Raw genomic sequence first — 11,447 nt, 5'->3', positions numbered from 1 at the left:
TTGAAATTCCCAGGTGTAGTGGTGATGACCCAAAAGGGAAAAGAGCTTCTGCTGTAAATTCTCCAGTTTTGGAGGAGGATGCTGAGGAGATTGCCTGTTTTCTGTTGCTTTCTATCCACACAGCCACAGCCCTGTTTTAAAATCTGTTCCTGGAGAGCAGTGTTAGGCATAAATCAGTTTCTGGAAGAGATTTTGTATTTGTGCCCCCAGCCCCTGGTTATGTCCAAATTTACAAATACATGATAATTACTGTGGACTTAAACCAAAAGAGGCTGTTAGCTATAATCTCTTAATCCTGACAGTCAAGGTTTAATGATGTTTGTCACAGTACACTTCCAGCCCGTGTCATCTCCTCCAGAGCATTTTATCTGGGCCTCAAGACTGTAGCAATAGGAACCCATATTCCCTTCCCTCCAGATTTTTGATTTCAGTCCCCATGCAATCATTGTCCTAATCTCAGATGTAAAATTAGCTCCGCACCTTCAGTTCTGCTCTCTCTCGGGTGAGTGGGTGAGTCCACTAACCTTTCAAATCTGGAATCACTCAAAAACTAGTTTAAGGTCTCAAGTCAATTTGGTGGGACTCAAATAAGATGTCAGTAGTAGACACCATAATGTATAATGGCTGGAAGACTGATGGGTAAAATAGCAGTGTTGCTGCTAGGAAAATGTGTTTTCAGGACAGGATTTGTTTGAAACATTGCCTTGGACACTGCACAGGTGGCTAAGGGGAAAAATAATCGAAAACAGCATCAAATATATCTGTTCTTCAGTTAGGCCAGGGCTGTCCAACTGGTGGCCCATGGCTGCATGTGGCTTCCCTTGCTAAGGGTTAGCATGGAGCCTACAGGCACCTGCCCAGCCACTCCTCCCCCCACTCTCCCCGGGTGCTCCTGCCCCTGTAGCTGGGCGGGCGCTGCAGTGCCTGAGCCGCTTGCGTGGCAAAGGCAGTTGGGATACCTCTGGTGGGGACGCGTGGTAGGTGGTACACACAGCTGGGATGGGGAGGGAGCCAGGCTTCCCGCTTTGCGCATGGCGAGAAGGTGCTAGGCAACCCATGGGTGGTGGGGAGCCAGGGAGACAGAAGTTGTCAGATGTCTGTTTCCGTGAGATCCCCTTTTGTCACTGATTGCAAACCTACATACTGTGAATGGTCACAAAGCTTCCTCAGGCGCGTGGACAAGCTGTACCTGACTCAGGAAGCCTATGCACTGACAGGAGGTAAAGCGCTGCTGGACCTGATACTGGCTAAAGGGGATGATCTAGTCAGTGATCTAAAAATTGCAGGAAAGCTGGGAGACAGGGACCATGAGCCGATCACTTTTACTATGCATCTGAAAGCTGGCAAGTCAGTCAGCAATGCAGAAGTCCTTGACTTTAGGAAAGCTGACTTTGATAAGCTCAGGAGGCTTGTTGTTGAGGCCCTAAGGGGCTATGACTGGACAGGGAGGGGAGTCCAAGAGGAGTGGTTGCTCCTTAAAGGAGTGATCCTGAAAGCACAAGGACTGTCCATCCCATCCCATCTCAGAGGAAAAGCAGCAAAGGGGCAACCTCTTTGGCTCATCAGCACACTTGTGAACCTCCTATGCCTAAAAAGAGAGGCTTATAAAGGATGGACGATAGGAATCACCACTAAGGAGGAGTATTTTGCGCTGGTCCATAGCTGTAGGGAGCGATCGAGGAAAGCCAAGGCTATAACCAAACTCCAACTGGCTACACATATCAAGGACAATAAAAAGTCTTTTTTCAGGTAAGCGGGGAGTTGGAAGAAAAGCAAGGGTAACATTGGACCCCTGCTAAACCAAATGGGACATCTGACAACTGACACTCCGGAAAAAGCCAACCTGCTTAATGAATACTCCTTGTCTGTTTTTCATCAGCTCAAAAGGGACTGCCCTGCCTAGCATGATGTGGGACAGTCAGGGTGAGGGTGAATTTATTGGTGTGGACCTTGTAAAGGAACACCTTGAGAGGCAGGACACCTTCAAGTCAGATTGCAACCTGAGTACTTAAGGAGCTGGCAGGTGTCACAGCCCAGCCATTGGCAAAGATATTTGAGAACTCGTGGCACTCACGTGAAGTACCCAAAGATGGGAAGAAGACCAATGTGGTGCCCATTTCCAAGAAAGGGAAGAAAGTAGACTTAGGGAACTACAAGCCAATCAGCTTGGCCTCAAACCCTGGAAAGATTGTAGAAAAAATTATCAAAAGAGACCACTGCTGACAAGCTGGGTGATGGCAACATCCTGAGGGACAGGTCTTGTTGAGAGTAGGTCTTGCCTGACCAATCTCATCTCCTATGACCAGGTGACATATCACCTGGACAAGAGAGAAGAGATTGATGTCATATATCTGGACTTCAAAAAAGCCTTTGATCTGGTGTCCCACGATCTCCTCATGGAAAAATTGGCCAGCTGCAGTCTCGGCTACATCACAGCCCAATGTCTGGGGAATTGGCTCTGAGGTCGGATCCAGAGACTGGTAGTTGACAGAAGTGAATCATCATGGTGCTCCATGACCAGTGCTGTCTCCCAAGGCTCCATCCTTGGACCTGTACTCTTTAACGTCTTTATTAACACTGCGGACACTGGTGTCAGAAGTGGACTGGCCAAAGTCACCAACGACACTAAACTTTGGGGTAGACCGTCTACACCTGTGGATAGGTTGGTGATCCAGGTTGACCTGGATAGGCTTAGGAAGTGGGTGGATATAAACCTGATGATCTTCAATTTGAAAAAATGCAAGGTAGTCCACCTCGGAAAAAAAAACCTCACAGCACGCTTATAGGCTTGGCTGCGCTACGCTCGCTAGCACCACAGGTGAAAGAGACCTGGGTGTCATAACTCACCACAAGACGAACGTGAGTCACCAATGCGATGTTGCAGCTGGAAAACTGAACAAAACTGTGGCTTGCATCCATAGTACTGTGTCCAGTCCTGGGCTCCACAATTCAAGAAGGATGCAGAGAAGCCTGAGAGAGACCAGGAGAGCCACCCGCATGATCAGAGGGCAAGAGAACAGGCCTTATGAAGAGAGGCTGAGAGCCATGGGACTCTTCAGCCTGGAGAAGTGCAGGCTCAAGGGGGAACCTGGTGGGAGCCTATAAGTATATAAAGGGGTGTGCATCAGGATCTAGGTGAATGTCTGTTCACCAGAGCGTCCCAGAGGATGACAAGATCCAATGACCACAAACTCCTCCAGGAACATTTTAGGCTGGATATGAGGAACAACTTTACTGACAATACTTGCTTTATTTCTTTTCATGGATGAGTGGAGCTTTATTGGCAGAAAAAGGGCACAGAGCCAGCTTTACCAAAAAGAAGCAATGGCAGCAAGTGCTGGCAGCAAGACAGTCACACCAGATAAAGAACACCGCTTACCCTTGGCATTGGCTTCACTCAGTCAGTTTTGCCACTAGTCTGACCAACCTGCTTACGCTTTTTGCAGGAATTGTACATGAATCCTACTAAGTCCCTATCTGGCCCAGCATTGGTTGATAGGTTCTCTGTTGCCACCTTTCAGTTGAATGCTTTATTAAGATAAGTCCTCTTTTTCTTATGTCTTAATATTTTAAATCCTGAACAACATTTAATGTTCAAAGAAAAGATTGTTAAGGGGAAGTCAAGAATACAAACAATAGAAGAACTTTCAGACTATATGTTTGTACTGCCCCTGATTAGAAGTACGAAAATGACTTTGAAAAAGCTTCTCTGAAAGCAAAAAAAAAAGCAAGCTTATTTTCAAGCAGCCAGAAACAGCTGATCATTGTCAGCCTGCTGCATCCTGTACCCCCCTGGCACTTTCCAAAGCTTTCTAAGATAAAATAAGCATTCTGCAAATTTAAGACTAAAGACAGACACAGGCCTGCCTGAAAACATATTAGATAAGCTGAGAAAAGGATGTTTGACTTAGCTTTGTTAGTTTGTGTGTGTGTGTGGTGGGGGGGTGTGTGGAATTAACAGAAACTCCCAATGATATTCATGAGATTATTGTTACTGTTAAGTATTTGGTTTATATCCCATCCCATCCAAAATTGGTCCAGGATAGCTCACAATAAATTAGACAACCCACAAGATAAGAAACCTTGTTGATTTTTTGCGAGTTTGGGTTTGCTATAAGTACGTATGAAGAGAGCCGTTAGTATGTATGCGTGGTTATGTGTATATGTTAGTATACCTAGCCCTTTGAAGCTTCATACCTAGAAAAATAATGATGATGGAGAGGAGCAGAGTGGTGAGGGGTTACCTGGCTCTAGATGGCTCGTAAAATAAGTTTCTTAAAAACCGGCATAAAAAAAAAGACCTGTTCTGGGACAGATACCCAATAATCTATGAATTGACAAATCTGAGTACCGTACCCACTAAGCATCTATGCAGATGATGGGTATTCTCATTTCAAATTCATTGGTTTCATACTTTTTTTATAATGATTTGCTCTAAGTAAATGCGTGTTCTAAGGAAATAAACTGAGCTAAACTCAGCCAAGATAGCCACAGTAGATTACAAAGGGATTGCAAACTAAAATCCTGGTACAGAGGGGAGGGGAACATGGGTTTCCTTCCCAAGAAAGATTCTGGCTAGAGGCAAGACCTGCACAGGGGGTGTGACATGGAGTTCATTAAACCTTGATGGTCAGGAGCAAGACACCCTCACTAACAGCTTCTTCTGACAAAAGTTCAAAGCAACTATTTGTAATATGCCTGTAGCTCTAACACGATCATAAAGGAGCTGGGGATAAACCTTGCTAGAAAGCCAATAAACTCTCCTCCAGAAACTGATGTATGCATGATATAGCTCCCAAGTAGTAGCTCTTCTTTCTTAAAAGCTATAACACTGGGATACATTACAAGAATTTCTGCAGTTTCTGCTTCTACCCTGCCACATTATGTCTGTTTCTTCACATTCCCCATTAAAAAAAATTAGCCATGCCATAAATTATCTCCACTTTAGCTATTTAACTCTAACATCAATTAGCTAAGCACAGCATTTTGGTTTTGGAGCATCTGTATGAAATAAAAAAGCTGACCAGAAAGACTATAGCTTTGTCAACCAATGAAGCAAGACAGTTGGATTTCCACGAGGGTGATAATCCCTCCTTAGCTTTCACTTTCAGAACAGGATGGATGCATTTAAAAAAAGTTTTAATTGAGTTTATGGTACATACCATAGGAAAAAGATGGCTCTCTTTCACAACACACGACAAACAGAGTGAGCCTGAGTGTAACCAAAATAAATCAAATGAGTTCCCTAACAAACCAATAATTTCAAAGCAGCAGAACAAAAAAAATACATTTTAAAAACATTTTTCCCTCATCCAGAGAATGCAAAACGTTCTCCCTTTCAGTCTGTGTTAGGGCAAAATGATCTAGTGGGAACAGGATTCAACATTTTTCCCTCCCAGAGAGGGACCTAAGCATTGTCACCAACAACAAGGCTACCATATTTACTCAAATACAAGATGCCCCCCCTCCCCCTAAATAATTAGATTTTACAGCCAGAAAATGTGTACGTTTATTATAATTTTCCATGTGTGGAATCTAATTATTGGAAGATTATCTTCAATTTCTGCACCCCACTACTACAGGTGGTGGGGGAGAAGTGGTGAGGCGGTAGTATTGGGGGAGGTGGTAGGGGACAGGCAGTGGGAGAGGCAGGCAGCTTATCCTCTGCTGCCCATCCCCCATACCAGCCCCTCCGCCACAGCCTCAGGTTGGCCCAATTCCCGCTTTCCCCGTTTCTCCCTGCACACCACTTCCGTCACCCACAGCCTCAGGTTCTTGCCCTGCTTCCTCCCATCTCTCCCCCTCCTGAAGTCTCCCTCTCCCTGCCTGCCCCTCAGCCCTCCACCCTGATCTTTGCTCTGAACCAGCTTCTGTCCCTGCTGCAGCCCAGGCCATGGAGCATGGCTCCAACCTGCTCTACGCCAGCAGTGTGGAGCCTGGCCCCAGAGCAGCACCAGTAGCAGCTCCCTGCCACTCGCTACAGGCTGTACAGGGCTGGAACAGCGGTGCTGGCTCAACATGCTGCTAACTGAGTAAATATGGGAGTTTTGTTGAAGTGGATGGAAAGGCTTGTCAGAGTAAAGGTTGCAGTTTATTCCATCCTGCCAGAACACAAGTCTGTAAAATGATATGCTCTTCAGATGCTGGAGAGAGAGGTGAGGAGATTTGGGGATATTAAAATGTAGATTTCACCAGAGACTTAAGCCTCACATCTCAGTTCCAACCAGTTTCTACTGACATCCAAAAGCATACTTTCTCCAAGTAAGAGCACAGCTGCCACAGACACATTACCCAAGTGCTTAAACTCAGATTCCTAAAACTTGTGCTCTGCCTGGCCCATTCATTTAGCTTTTTCTGGAAAAGGATGAGAACATTCTTAAGTGAGTCAATTAAGAACTAGCCAATTCCTTAATGTCTTCCCAAATTAAGTATATAATTAGCTGGGCCCATATAGACATATTAGAAGACACCTTCTTGAACTTTATCCAGTAACACACCTCGTCAGGGGACAGCTAAAGTTACTTTCATGCCTGGATTTACAGCCAAATCTCTTGGATAACAGTTCGTCTGAATTCAACCTTCACTCTCATGAGGAGTCTTAAGCTGTGCATCTATTTTCTCTTGGGGAAAAAAATCACTCAAAAACTATTCTTATAGTGTTCATCCACTGGCAAACTCCCCTTAACAAGATCAGTTCTAGAGTTATTTCTTGGCTAGGACAGGTCTCAAACTGCAAACAAGTACTCGCTCTCTCTCTGTCTTCATTCTTTCTTTCAGCATTACGTGATAATTGACATCTCTTCCCTATCTCTGCTTTCATTTAGCAAGTTGACAATGCTTTTGAAGTATTTCATGAACTCCATCCGCACGTCTTCAGGGTCTTCTTCCAGACTAGACTGTATTAGGTTCAGTTTGTTCAGCGGTGCAGCTTTGAAGTGAAGCAAAAAAATAATTAGATATATTCATTTTGACAAAGAAATACACTTACAGTTTTGAGTTCATAGGACAGTTCCATTGCAATCCTTTTCTGCCAAGCTGCTGATGTCCAGCATGATAGATAATATTAAACATGTGATGCACCGTCACTACATAGTAATTCAGTTAAGCTCTTTGATGGATGAAATCCTTTCAGCCTTTGTTGTCAAGACTGACATTTTTGCTTTTGAGTTTTAGAAGAAAACTTCCCTTTCCACTTTGGATAAGGAGCACTGATGGAAAATAATTATAATAAACATATTGGACCAGTTAAGGAAAGCTTTGTTTGTAATGTGGAAGTGATTCCTGAAACCCTCCTATTCCAGCCTGACAATTCTGTGCCATTTTTCATGCATCCACTTAACATTTTCCAGGATTCCTTTTTAGTTTTCTTGTGCTACTAGCAAATTGCCCATCATGAATGATGGAGGGCAGGGAACAGAGCACCACCACCCAGTGTCTCGTGGAGACGCTGCCACAGGAAGCCCCCAACTCCCCCTTCCCCTTCCTCCCTGCTGGGTGTTGCTTAAGGGTGAAGGGGACGGGAGACAGGACAGCTCAGCAGCTCCCTTGCACCCTCTGGCTATAATGCTCCAGGCCCTCGCAGCAAATTGGCACATGCCCTCTCAAAGGTACAGGCGCAGTTGGCCCAGAGCAATATGGACAGACAGACAGGGAGACTAAGGCCTTTGTTATATTAGAATAAATATTTATAGCCTTTCCTTAGAATATAGGAATCAACACTATCAGACCTCTATGATTCAGACAATGTCTCTTCCTCTATGTTCCTTAATGTTAGTCATTGCTAGTGGCAGGTCTAAAACTCCTGTAGTAAAGCCAAGTTAAAACAGGATTTTTTGAGGATCTCTGTCTGTCATGCATGCAGTCATCTTCCTCCATCAGAAAAGTTGGGGGATGATTTGCTTCTCACAATGTGCAACTCAGAGCAATTCCTTTGGAATCAGTTATAGTGGGGTGAAACAAATTAAAAGAGCATCACATTTTGTCACTTTTAATTCATCTGTTTCCAGCTTCACGAAGCAATGCATTCTCCTGAGGACCCTCAAATAATTTTTATATAAAAGTATCTGCATTACCTTTAAACTATCTTCAATGGGGGATGGGGCCACAGGGGAAATGATGACGCTTCCCAGCCATGACAGGTGACGAGCACAAAAAGTACCCAGGTAAGTGGCAGGGGTCCAGATAGTCCTGGGTTCGGGGGGGCGGAGCATATACCCACAGGGGGCCTTAAATGTCTCTACACTAATGCACTTAGTATGGGGAACAAGGAGGAGGAACATGCCCTCCTGCTAGCTAACACAAACCCGGACACTGGGGCTCACTGAAACCTGGTGGGATTCAACCCACGACTGGGCGGTAAACACCAAGGGCTACAGACTGTACAGGTGGGACAGAATGGGGAGGAAAGGCGGGCATGTGGCGCTCTGTATCAGACAGCAACAGACATCCTCAGCAAACAGCACTGGGTCAGCGGAGGGGCAGACTGAAGTATTCTGACCCAGAGCACAAGGGGGTCGGGGGAAAAGGGACTGAACGCTGGGGGTCTACTACAGCCCACCCAACCAGGGGGAAGAGCTGGATTGGGAATTTTCAAGTCAGCTGATGGAGGCGTTAAGTCAAGGGATGCGGTCATCATGGGTGACCTAAACTACCCAGACATCTGCAGGGAGGAGCGCTCAGGCAGGTCTGACTGCTCACGTAGGTTCCTAGTTGAGATACAGGACCTCCAGCTAACCCAGGAGGCGCACGGTCCCACCAGGGGAAATGCCTTGCTGGACCTGGACCTGGCCACAGGCAACGACCTGGTGAGGGGGCTGCGGGTTCTTGACCACCTGGGAGATGGCGATCATCGCCTGCTGGAATTCACCATCTAGCGCAGGGTGTCAAAGGCCTGTAGCAAGACAGCAGCCCTGGACTTCAGGAAGGCTGATTTCAATAAATTAAGGAGATTGCTCAGGGAAGCACTGAGGTCCCAGAGGGGAGGGGAGTTAGGAGTCCAAGAGGAGTGGTTGTTCCTAAAGGAAATGACGCTCCGAGCCCAAAGGGCGACAATCCCAATGAGAGTCAAAGGGAGCAAGAGTGCTCAAAAGCCCCCACGGCTCACCAAAGGCATTTAGAAACATCTGAAAGCTAAAAAGCAGGCGTACATCCAGTGGAAGGGAAGGATTATCACTCAGGAGGATTACACCTCCATTGCTCAAGACTATAGGGGGGCTGTTAGGAAGGCTAAGGCAGACACAGAACTGGGACTAGACAACAAGAAGTCCTTTTTTTTTTTTTTTTTTTTAAAATACATAGGGTGTAAGAAGGAGACACTGGGTAACGTGGGTCCCCCGCAGGACACGCTTGGCAATCTGGTGGTTGCACCAGCTGATAAAGCTAACCTCTTTAACAAGTTCTTTGCTTCCATATTTCTGAGCAGGGGCAGGGACAGGGACAGGGACATCCCCACCCCCCCACCAGGATCCCAGATGAACTCAGGAGAGGCACAGCTGGGCCCAGGTTCAGAGAGGACCTGGTCAGGGAGCTTCTGGTGGGACTGGACATCTTCAAATTAGCAGGTCCAGATGATCTCCACCCAAGGGTGTTGAGGGAATTGGCAGAGGACATTGCGGGACCCCTGGCACAGCTCTAGGAGCACTCATGGTGCTCTGGCGAGGTGCCAGAGGATTGGAAAAGGGCTAATGTCATCCCCATTTTGAAAAAAGGGAAGAATTCTTCCTGTTAGTCTTACCTCGGTCTTGGGGAGGCTCTTTCAGAAAATTATCCAGGAGCACATCTGTGAGGGACCAGCAGGGGAGATTGTGCTTAGAGGCAACAAAAATGGGTTTATTAGGGGCAGGTCCCATCAGACCAACCTGGTTGCCTTCTACGACCAAGTCACAAAATCCTTGTATGCAGGTGTCACGGTGGACATAGTCTTTCTGGACTTTTGGAAGGCCTTCAACACCGTCTCTCACCCCATTCTTATCAAAAAATTTGGTGACTGTGGTGCTGATGCCTAGAGTCAGATGGGTCGCCAATTGGCTGAAGGGCCACACCCAGAGAGTGGCGGTGGACAGGTCATTTTTGACCTGGAGAGATGTGGGCAGTGGGGTTCCCCAGGACTTGGTCCTCAGGCCCACACTGTTCAACATCTTTGTCAGCGACGTGGACAAGGTGGTGAAAAGCACCTTGTTCAAGTTCACAGATGACACTAAGATGTAGGGAGGGGTGGGCACATTAGAAGGGAGGGACAGGCTACAAGGGTGGGCGGATGAGAATAGGATGGGTTTCAATACTGACAAGTGCCAGGTACTACACCTGGGGGGGAAGAACCAGCAGCATACCTACTGGCTGGGGAACTCCCTTCTCATCAGTGCAGAGGCAGAAAAGGACCTTGGCCCTACTGACCGCATCCTCAATAATGACTCCAACTACAGCTTGTCATACATCCAAAGATGCATCACGAGGAGGTCCAAGGAGGTGATCCTTCCCCTCTGTGCGACATTGGTCAGGCCGCAGTTAGAGTACTGTGTCCAGTTCTGGATGCCACACTTCAGGAGGGATGTGGACAGCATTAAAAGGATCCAGAGGAGGGCCACTTGCATGATCAGGGGGCAGCTGGGCAGACCCTATGAGGAGAGGCTACAGGACCTGAACCTGTAGGCTGAGAGGGGATCCAGTGGCCATCTATAAAAACTTACCAAGGGGGACCAGCCAGGAGCAGGAGAGACCCTGTTCCCCCAAGCACTACCAGGAGTAACTAGGAATAACAGCTAGAAGTTGACAGAGAGTAGGTTGAGGCTGGACGTCAGGAGGCGCTACTTCACATTGAGGGCAGCCATGATCTGGAACCAACTTCCAAGGGAAGTGGTGCTCGCTCCTACCCTGGGCGTCTTCAAAAGGAGGCTGGATAAATCACCTAGCCATGGTCGTTTGACTCCTGCCTGTGCCAGGGGGTCGGACTTGATGGTAGGGTCAGAAGGGATGTGATCAGATCAGCTATGAAACCTTTTAAAAACAAGGAAGATATTTTCTGATTTCAATGAACTCCTATTCTTTTGCCTATAAAATTCTGATTTAAAATGTCACTAAAATAATTTGTAAAGGGGTAAGACAGAAGAACGAAAAATGTAAGCAGCTCTCATGCAACTAAAGAAGCACAGTTTAATCAGGAACTTTTTACTTGGTTTTGACTTGCACAGGGTTATTCATTAAATGCAAATCCCTCAAATGCTTCTCCCATCTGTAAGACGGCTATAACACGTATATATACAGACTGAGAGAAATCAAATTGTTCAGGTCTGCAAAACGCTCTCATCAAGTACAAAGGACTACAGAAGTGCAAAGGTCATGAAACATCATCAGCTTCAGAATAAAGCGTGTAAATAAAATACAGGATTGAAATGAACATTTTTATCTTCTTACCCAAAGTAGGACCTTCTGACTCCACAGCACTGCCAGGC

The 11,447-nt window shown here is 46.4% G+C and overlaps 1 protein-coding gene and 1 long non-coding RNA gene across 3 annotated transcripts in view; both read right to left on the bottom strand.

Annotated features, from left to right (window-relative positions):
• IFT22 (intraflagellar transport 22) overlaps nt 1-11,447 on the bottom strand; it is a 77,895-nt gene that overhangs the window by 65,340 nt on the left and 1,108 nt on the right. The window lies entirely within an intron of this gene.
• On the bottom strand, nt 6,099-11,447 carry LOC109317016. Its single transcript, XR_002102953.1, has 2 exons — nt 11,410-11,447; nt 6,099-6,928 (listed from the first exon to the last, which is right to left on the bottom strand). It is a non-coding gene; the product is annotated as an uncharacterized LOC109317016 (long non-coding RNA).

Source organism: Crocodylus porosus, unplaced genomic scaffold (genome assembly GCF_001723895.1).
Source record: "Crocodylus porosus isolate Cpor-Errol unplaced genomic scaffold, CroPor_comp1, whole genome shotgun sequence".
Classification (NCBI taxonomy): Eukaryota; Metazoa; Chordata; order Crocodylia; family Crocodylidae; genus Crocodylus; species Crocodylus porosus.
This window is presented reverse-complemented; position numbering and strand designations above follow the sequence as displayed.